The following is a 10,247-nucleotide window of genomic DNA, read 5'->3' on the forward strand; positions in this document are numbered from 1 at the left end:
TGGGGCACCATTTTGCAAAACATATGACTTGTATCCAGATATTTAACTAATCTTTCCTCTGTTGGCTCATCCGCTAATTTTTAGATATCACTGAATTAGGTGGTATAGATTACTTGCTATGATCTCCCACATACAGGACACTCAAACATGAAGGATTCCTACACCCCTGCCTGTACGTAACAGATAATCAGAAGCAGCAGCAAGTAAGACATTATACAGCAGTGCAGAGCAGTGTAGCTATGAGTTCATCACTAGGGTGACTTACTGGAAAGCAGCAGAAGCAGCATGGCTCTGTTCATGTTTGCTAATCACTGTGCTCATCCTGTATTGATAATCCTAAAAAGGCAGCAGGGATATGAGCTAGCAGTTAGACCTCATTTAACCAAGATTGATTTTGGCAAATTTTGAGAATGGTTGATCATTGATTGAACTGAAATGGATGTAACATAGATGGTAAATTATGTAATTAATTCTGATGCCTAAAGCTAACATGAACACTCATATGCAGTATTCATACGTATGACTTTTTCACATGTTCCTTTTCTTCTACAGCACATTGAAGATCACTTGATGTTACATTTGCTTTCTTAGAGAACAGAGAGGCCAAATAGGAATTTAAAAGTTCAGTCTTCTCAACATCATTATTGACCACATTACCCTTTTCATCTTTTAAAAATCCTATAGCATCTTTTGCTTTTCTTTAACTTTTGACTTACTTCCAAAATCTTTTCTTATTGCTTTTGGTCTCTCTTGCAAGCCTCAATTCATTACTGGCTTTAGCTCTTCTAACGCTAGCCCAGCTTTCCCTGCAGACAGCATTATATTCTTCTTTAGATATGAACCCTTCTTTCCATTTGATACTCATTTCTTTGTTCCTTTTCAGCAAGCTTTTAAGTTCAGTATTCAGCCTTCCTGGTCTCAATAAATGCTTTCCATTCTTCCTTCTTTTCGGGATTATTACTGATTGTGCAGTGAGAATTAAAGTTAGCAAAATCTCCCATCTTTCCTGGACATTTCTTTCCTTTATAACATTCTACCTTTCCTTCCTTTTTACTGAGTCCATTAAAAACTGCCTTTCTACAGTCCAATCTTAAAATCTCAGTTTTCGCAGGTTTTCCACCTTTTGTAGTTCAAAAGTATAGGATAGAATTACCGCTGCCTCCTAAATTCTCAATCCCCTTTACTTCCTCAACTGTTTCCTAATTTTTGGTAAAAATTAGATCCAAATAAATAATGGCAGTGGTGGGATTTGAACCCACGCCTCCAGAGAGACTGGAGCCTTAATCCAGCGCCTTAGACCGCTCGGCCACGGTACCTCATACGGATGTTTTAACTTATTTAAATCAGATATTTGCTAATGATATAAGTGGCAGAAAACATTGTATATCTAATTAGACAAAAATACAAATGTTATTATGCATGAGCAACGTAATTATCAGGGATTTGTTTGTACATTGACTCTGGGGCACCATTTTGCAAAACATATGACTTGTATCAAGATATTTAACTAATCTTTCCTCTGTTGGCTCAAACGCTAATTTTTAGATATCACTGAATTAGGTGATATAGATTACTTGCTATGATCTCCCACATACAGGACACTCAAACATGAAGGATTCCTACACCCCTGCCTGTACGTAACAGATAATCAGAAGCAGCAGCAAGGAAGACATTATACAGCAGTGCAGAGCAGTGTAGCTATGAGTTCATCACTAGGGTGACTTACTGGAAAGCAGCAGAAGCAGCATGGCTCTGTTTATGTTTGCTAATCACTCTGCTCATCCTGTATTGATAATCCTAAAAAGGCAGCAGGGATATGAGCTAGCAGTTAGACTTCATTTGACCAAGATTGATTTTGGCAAATTTTGAGAATCGTTGATCATTGATTGAACTGACATCGATGTAACATAGATGGTAAATTATGTAATTAATTCTGATGCCTAAAGCCAACATGACTATTCATATGCCGTATTCTTATGTATGACTGCTCACATGTTCCTTTTCTTCTACAGCACAGTGAAGATCACTTGATGTTACATTTGCTTTCTTAGAGAACACAGAAGCAAAATAGGAATTTAAAAGTTCAATCTTCTCAACATCATTATTGACCACTTTACCCTTTTCATCCTTTAAAAATCCTATAGCATCTTTGGCTTTTCTTTAACTTTTGACTTACTTCCAAAAACCTTTCTTAATGCCTTTGGTCTCTCTTGCAAGCCTCACTTCATTACTGGCTTTAGCTCTTCTAATGCTAGCCCAGCTTTCCCTGCAGACAGCATTATATTCTTTAGATATGAATCCTTCTTTTCATTTGATATTCATTTCTTTGTTCCTTTTTAGCAAGCTTTTAAGTTCAGTATTTAGCCATCCTGGTCTCCATAAATGCTTTCCATTCTTCCTTCTTTTCGGGATTGTTACTAATTGTGCAGTGAGAATTTAATTTAGCAAATTCTCCCATCCTTCCTGGACATTTCTTTCCTTTATAACATTCTACCTTTCCTTCCTTTTTACTGAGTCCATTAAAAACTGCCTTTCTACAGTCCAATCTTAAAATCTCAGTTTTCACAGGTTTTCCACCTTTTGTAGCTCAAAAGTATAGGATAGAATTAACGCTGCCTCCTAAATTCTCAATCCCATTTACTTCCTCAACTGTTTCCTAATTTTTGGTAAAAATTAGATCCAAATAAATAATGGCAGCGGTGGGACTTGAACCCACGCCTCCAGAGAGACTGGAGCCTTAATCCAGCGCCTTAGACTGCTCGGCCACGCTACCTCATACGGATGTTCAAATTTATTTAAATCAGAAATTTGCTAATGATATAAGTGGCAGAAATCATTGTATATCTAATTAGACAAAAATACAAATGTTATTATGCATGAGCAACGTAGTTATCAAGGATTTGTTTGTACATTGACTCTGGGGCACCATTTTGCAAAACATATGACTTGTATCCAGATATTTAACTAATCTTTCCTCTATTGGCTCATCCGCTAATTTTTAGATATCACTGAATTAGGTGGTATAGATTATTTGCTATGATCTCCCACATACAGGACACTCAAACATGAAGGATTCCTACACCCCTGCCTGTACGTAACAGATAATCAGAATCAGCAGCAAGGAAGACATTATACAGCAGTGCAGAGCAGTGTAGCTATGAGTTCATCACTAGGGTGACTTACTGGAAAGCAGCAAAAGCAGCATGGCTCTGTTTATGTTTGCTAATCACTCTGCTCATCCTGTATTGATAATACTAAAAAGGCAGCAGGGATATGAGCTAACAGTTAAACTTCATTTGACCACGATTGATTTTGGCAAATTTTGAGAATCGTGGATCATTGATTGAACGGACAACGATGTAACATAGATGGTAAATGTAACATACCTGGCGGCGTCCTTGCATAGTGGTCTATCTCCCAGTTTGCAAGAGCGCGCACTTGATCTCCAGTCCAGAATGTCTCACTGGCTTCCCTCCATGCTGTCTGTTTGTGTCTGTTTCTGCTGCTTAAGGGCAGCGCCCGATCACTTCCTGATTTTTGTACTTGCTACAGGCACACCCCTTGTGCGTCCTCAGCCTATTGCTGTCTGTCACCTGGTACTTAAACCAGCTGCTCCAATTAACCCATGTCTGAGCATTGTGTTTCATTTAGTGTGCTCTTGCACTCTGAATGTGCCAGGTCCGTTCTGTGTTCTCTTGTCTGCCTATCCTGGAGGCTGTATTTCCAGGCCTGTCTGAACACGCTCCTAGCCTGTTCCTCTCGCCCTCTAGGGGCTGCATTCCTAGACCCGCATCTGTATCTAGTCTGTCCTGTCTCAACACACTCCTATCGTGTTCCTCCCACCTTCTAGGGGCCGATTACCTAGACCCGCTCCTGTATCTTGCCTGTCCTGTCTGAACACGCTTCTAGCCTGTTCCTCCCGCCATCTAGGGGCTTCTACCTAGACCCGCTCCTGTATCTTGCTGCTGTGTCTGTTCTTGTCTGTATACTCTCCTAGCCTGTTTTCCTGTGTTTCTCTATGTCCGTTCCTTTCCTTTTTCTGCAGAGTCTAAGCTCGTACCTAACTCCTGCTTGTTGTCTCTGTTCTCCCGTTTGTGAGTTTGTGGTCCACTCGGTACTTCACTGCAAGTACCCTGTGGGTATCGGGCTCTGTCTTTCCCTTCCTGTCTGTTCTGTGTGAACAGAGCCCTGTCCCCCCTGCTCTGCCTTGCTCACCACTCCGGCGGTTCTAGTCTGCTCTGCCTCCTTTGCTCACGGCTCTGGCGGTTCTAGCCTGCTCTGACTCCTTTGCTCACCGCTCCGGCGTTTCTAGCCTTCTCTGACTCCTTTGCTCACCGATTTGGCGGTTCTAGCCTGCTCTGACTCCTTTGCTCACCGCTCCGGCGGTTCTAGCCTGCTCTGACTCCTTTGCTCACCGCTCCGGTGCTTCTAGCCTGCTCTGACTCCTTTGCTCACCGCTCCGGCGCTTCTAGCCTGCTTTGACTCCGTTGCTCACCCCTCCGGTGGTTCTAGCCTGCTCTGACTCCTTTGCTCACTGCTCCGGCAGTCTCGCTCTGCTCTGACTCCTTTGCTCACTGCCCCGGCAGTCTCGCTCAGCTCTGGCCCTTTGCTCACCGCTCCAGGCGGCCTTGTCCTGCTCTACTCTTGCTCACCGCTCCAGGCGCCATTGTCCTGCTCTACTCTTGCTCACCGCTCCAGGCGGCATTGTCCTGCTCTACTCTTGCTCACTGCTCCAGGCGGCCTCGTCCTGCTCTACTCTTGCTCACTGCTCCAGGTGGTCTCGTCCTGCTCTCGCTCACCTCTCTGGGCGGCCTCACTCTGCTGTGTTTGTCCGCCACATCTGTGGTTCTGTTCCTGAGTCACAGTGTGTACTGGGTCCTATCCCGCCTGTGTTCCTACCTGCTAGTGCCTCCCTGTCTGCACTCTACCTGTGCTTGCCTGTACCTCCCGGCCTGCATACCCGCCTGCCTGCATACCACTCGTTCCTGCCTATTCCCACCAGTCTGTGTGCCAGCCTAACCATTCTGTTCCTTTATTCCCCTGTGTGGGTCAACAGCCGTGTCCGGGGTCTGTCCTGGAGTAGCACCTGGTCCCTCTGCTCGGTTCCTCCTTGGTACACTGGCGTCGTATGCCGTCGTGCGACCCTGGTCGGATCGGGTGAATACCTAGTTACGCCCCTCCAGGCATTCACTCTCCGGCACGGTCCAGTGGAATCACACGCACACGCCGCTCAGCCCGGGCGTGTGCATTACAGCATGCTCAGGCCATGGTTCCCGTTGAGCCCCACGGCCTTCGCTTTCTGAGACGTTCTCCAGTGAATACGTACATTAAAAATAAATAAATAAAAAAAATTTTTTCCTTAGCTGAGTTCCAGGCAAATTACGCACCCGTCCAGATGGATCTTTCTGCTTTCGTTCCTGCGGATCCGCCATGTAACTATGGGAATCCAAGACAGAGTCGTGAATTTGTGGAGCAATGCATGCTACACTTCAAGTTCTACCCTCTATGTTTTCCCACAGATTGGGCTAAGGTGGGATTCATGATGTCTTACCTAGCGGGTGATGCCTTGAATTGGATCACCCCACTATGGGACGCACAGGATCCTATCGTCCTGGACATAATGGCCTTCCTGGTGGCCTTTCTAATGGTCTTCGATGATCCTAACCCGGAGGCTCCTGCTGAAGCTTCACTTCCCAATATCCCGGAGCAGCCCCGATGGGTAATGTGTGTGGGTAGCGCAATAGTCCTCCAGCCCAATGAGACTACTGCCCACCCAGAATCCTCACAGGGTGACTACGCTCTCCGGAATACTTCTCCCAACCTCAAGAGGCAGTCCAGACGTGCTAGACGTAGAGGCAAGCCGTCACGCCAGGGTCTGTCCTCCCTGAGACCTCCTGACCCCCACCTTGAAGTCCCTACTGAAGCTTCATCTCCCTGTATCCCGGAGAAGCCCCAAAGGGTAATGTGCGTGGGTAGTGCACCAGTTCTCCTGCCCGAAGAGACTGCTGCCCACCCAGAATCCACACCGGAGGACCCCCTGTTGCCTCCTGAATCCCCCGGATACCACTTGATGACAATTGGAGAGAGACTTCCCTATACTCTGCACCTGATACCTCGACCGCTTCATCCAGTGAGTCCGACCTAGTGTTCTCCGAAGCAGAGGTTACCCCAGAGTCTCTACACCCTTCCAATTAGGTGGAGGATCTCCGGTTGTCTCCTGAACCCTTCGGGGTGCTACCTGGTAGCGAATGGACAGAGACTCTCCTATACTCTGTACCTGATACCTTGCTCGCTTTGTCCAGTGAGTCCAACCTACTGTACTCTGAAGCAAAGGTTACTCCCGAGTCTCTACACCCCTCCGACCAGGCGGAGGACCTCCAGTTGTCTCCAGAACCCTTCGGGGTGCAACCTGGTGGTGAATGGACAGAGACTTTCCTATATCCTGGAGCTGATACCTCGCTCGCTTCGCCTAGTGAGTCTAACCTAGTGTACTCCAAAGCAGAGGTTATTCATGAGTCTCTACACCCCTCCAACGAGGCGGAGGACCTCCAGTTGTCTCCAGAACCCTTTGGGGTGCCACCTGGTGGTGAACGGACAGAGACTTTTCTATACTCGGCACCCGATACCTCGTCTGCTTCATCCAGTGAGTCCGACCTAGTGTATCCTGAAGCAGATGTTTTCCCCGAGCCTCTGCACTCTTCTGACCCGGCGGAGGACCTCCAGTTGTTTCCTGAATCCTCCGGGGTACCACCAGATAACAAAGAGACAGTGACTTTTCCTCACCCTGTACCTGACAACCCGTCTATTTCTTCCTGTGAGCTTGACAAGATGTACCTCGAAGCAGAGATTACCCCCAAGTCTCTGCTCCCCTCCAACCCGGTGGAGGACTTCCAGTTGTCTCCTGTACCCTCTGGGGTGCCACCTGAAAATATATGGAGAGAGACTTCCTTATGTGCTGTTCCTGGTACTCCACCCGTTTCGTCTGTTGCTGAGGATGGCTGGATAGGAGGTAGCATCCTAGCTACCCAGAGGAGAACAGTTTTTCCGGTGGACAGTGGAAGTGATCTCCTTTAAGTGAAGGATTGGTCCTCGAGTTCCCTGCGGAACATTCTGGCTGGCCTGAAGAAGAGGGTGCGTAAGGGGGGGGGTTACTGTAACATACCTGGCGGCGTCCTTGCATAGTGGTCCATCTCCCACTGTGCAAGAGCGCGCACTTGATCTCCAGTCCAGAATGTCTCTCTGGCTTCCCTCCATGCTGTCTGTTTGTGTCTGTTTCTGCTGCTTAAGGGCGGCGCCCGATCACTTCCTGCTTTTTGCACTTACTACACGCACACCCCTTGTGCGTCCTCAGCCTATTGCTGTCTGTCACCTGGTACTTAAACCAGCTGCTCCAATTAACCCATGCCTGAGCATTGTGTTTCATTTATTGTGCTCTTGCACTCTGAATGTGACAGGTCCGTTCTGTGTTCTCTTGTCTGCCTATCCTGGAGGCTGTATTTCCTGGCCTGTCTGAACACGCTCCTAGCCTGTTCCTCTCGCCCTCTAGGGGCTGCATTCCTAGACCCGCTCCTGTATCTAGTCTGTCCTGTCTGAATACGCTCCTTGCCTGTTCCTCCCGCCTTCTAGGGGCCGATTACCTAGACCCGCTCCTGTATCTTGCCTGTCCTGCCTGAACACGCTCCTAGCCTGTTCCTCCCGCCATCTAGGGGCTGCTACCTAGACCCGCTCCTGTATCTTGCTGCTGTGTCTGTTCTTGTCTGTATACTCTCCTAGCCTGTTTTCCTGTGTTTCTCTATGTCCATTCCTTTCCTTTTTCTGCAGAGTCTGAACTCGTACCTAACTCCTGCTTGTTGTCTCTGTACTCCCATTTGTGAGTTTGTGGTCCACTCGCTACTTCACTGCAAGTACCCTGTGGGTATCTGGCTCTGTCTTTCCCTTCCTGTCTGTTCCGTGTGAACAGAGCCCTGTCCCCCCTGCTCTGCCTTGCTCACCGCTCCGGCGGTTCTTGCCTGCTCTGCCTCCTTTGCTCACCGCTCCGGCGGTTCTTGCCTGCTCTGCCTCCTTTGCTCACCGCTCCGGTGGTTCTAGCCTGCTCTGACTCCTTTGCTCACCGATCCGGCGGTTCTAGCCTGCTCTGACTCCTTTGCTCACCGCTCCGGCGCTTCTAGCCTGCTCTGACTCCTTTGCTCACCGCTCCGGCGGTTCTAGCCTGCTCTGACTCCTTTGCTCACCCCTCCGGCGGTTCTAGCCTGCTCTGACTCCTTTGCTCACTGCTTCGGCAGTCTCGCTCTGCTCTGACTCCTTCGCTCACTGCCCCGGCAGTCTCGCTCAGCTCTGACCATTTGCTCACTGCTCGAGGTGGCCTTGTCCTGCTCTACTTTGCTCACCGCTCCAGGCGGCATTGTCCTGCTCTACTCTTGCTCACCGCTCCAGGCGGCATTGTCCTGCTCTACTCTTGCTCACTGCTCCAGACGGTCTCGTCCTGCTCTACTCTTGCTCACTGCTCCAGGCGGTCTCATCCTGCTCTCGCTCACCTCTCTGGGTGGCCTCACTCTGCTGTGTTTGTCCGCCACATCTGTGGCTCTGTTCCTGAGTCCCAGTGTGTACTGGGTCCTATCCCGCCTGTGTTCCTACCTGCTAGTGCCTCCCTGTCTGCACTCTAGCCGTGCTTGCCTGTACCTCCCTGCCTGCATACCCGCCTGCCTGCATACCAGTCGTGCCTGCCTATTCCCACCAGTCTGTGATCCAGCCTAACCAGTCTGTTCCTGTATTCCCCTGTGTGGGTCAACAGCCGTGTCCGGGGTCTGTCCTGGAGCAGCACCTGGTCCCTCTGCTCTGTTCCTCCTTGGTGCACTGGCGTCATATGCCGTAGTGCGACCCTGGTCGGATTGGGTGAATACCTAGTTACGCCCATCCAGGCATTCACTCTCCGGCACGGTCCAGTGGAATCACACGCACACGCCGCTCAGCCCGGGCATGTGCATTACAGTAAATTATGTAATTAATTCTGATGCCTAAAGCCAACATGACTATTCACATGCCGTATACTTAGAATCATAGAATCATAGAATGGTAGAGTTGGAAGGGACCTCCTGGGTCATCTGGTCCAACCCCCTGCTCAAAGCAGGATTCACTAGATCATCTCAGACAGATGTCTGTCCAGCCTCTGTTTGAAGACGTCCATTGAAGGGGAACTCACCACCTCTCGTGGCAGCCTGTTCCACTCATTAATCACCCTAACTGTCAAAAAGTTTTTTCTAATATCTAATCTGTGTCTCCTCCCATTTAGTTTCATCCCATTGCTTCTAGTCTTTCCTTGTGCAAATGAGAATAAAGATGATCCTTCTACAATGTGACAGCCCTTGACATATTTGTAGACAGCTATTAAGTCTCCTCTCAGTCTTCTTTTTTGCAAGCTAAACATTCCCAAATCCTGCAACCGTTTCTCATAGGACATGGTTTGCAGACCAGTCACCATTCTGGTCGCTCTTCTCTGAACTTGCTCCAGTTTGTCTATGTCTTTTTTAAAATGTGGTGCCCAAAACTGTACACAGTATTCCAGATGAGGTCTGACCAAAGAGGAGTAAAGACCGATAATGACTTCACGTGATCTAGACTGTATGCTTCTGTTAATACATCCCAGAATTGTATTTGCCTTTTTTGCTGCTGCATCACACTGTTGACTCATGTTCAGTCTATGATCTATTAGTATACCTAAGTCTTTTTCACATGTACTGTTGCTTAGCTCTATTCCTCCCATTCTGTATATGCTTTTTTCATTTTTATTGCCCAGATGTAGTACTTTGCATTTTTCCCTGTTAAAAACCATTCTGTTGGTTGCTGCCCACTGCTCCAGTTTATTTAGGTCTTTTTGAATCCTCTCTCTCTCTTCTCTAGTATTAGCTATCCCTCCTAGCTTTGTGTCATCTGCAAATTTAATCAGTTTACCCTCAATTCCTTCATCTAAATCATTGATAAAGATGTTGAACAATACAGGTCCCAGGACGGAGCCCTGTGGTACCCCACTTGAGACATTCATCCAGCTGGATGTGAAGCCATTTACAACCACCCTTTGAGTCCGATCACTAAGCCAGTTATGAATCCACCTAACAGTTGCCTGGTCCATTGCATACTTGGTCATTTTTTCAATAAGGATGGTGTGAGATACTTTGTCAAATGCTTTGCTGAAGTCAAGGTATACTATATCTACAGCATTTCCCTGATCCACCCAGTCAGTGATTCTGTCA

General features: G+C 47.7%; 2 non-coding genes across 2 annotated transcripts; both read right to left on the reverse strand.

Annotated features, from left to right (window-relative positions):
- Positions 1-1,234: 1,234 nt before the first annotated feature.
- Positions 1,235-1,316, reverse strand: TRNAL-AAG (transfer RNA leucine (anticodon AAG)). The gene has a single exon. It is a non-coding gene; the product is annotated as a tRNA-Leu (tRNA).
- A 1,375-nt stretch (positions 1,317-2,691) lies between these two features.
- TRNAL-AAG (transfer RNA leucine (anticodon AAG)) lies at positions 2,692-2,773 on the reverse strand. The gene has a single exon. It is a non-coding gene; the product is annotated as a tRNA-Leu (tRNA).
- Positions 2,774-10,247: the final 7,474 nt, after the last annotated feature.

This window comes from Phyllobates terribilis, unplaced genomic scaffold, assembly GCF_046119375.1.
Source record: "Phyllobates terribilis strain yellow unplaced genomic scaffold, ASM4611937v1 Scaffold_11__3_contigs__length_659146591, whole genome shotgun sequence".
NCBI classification, from domain to species: Eukaryota; Metazoa; Chordata; class Amphibia; order Anura; family Dendrobatidae; genus Phyllobates; species Phyllobates terribilis.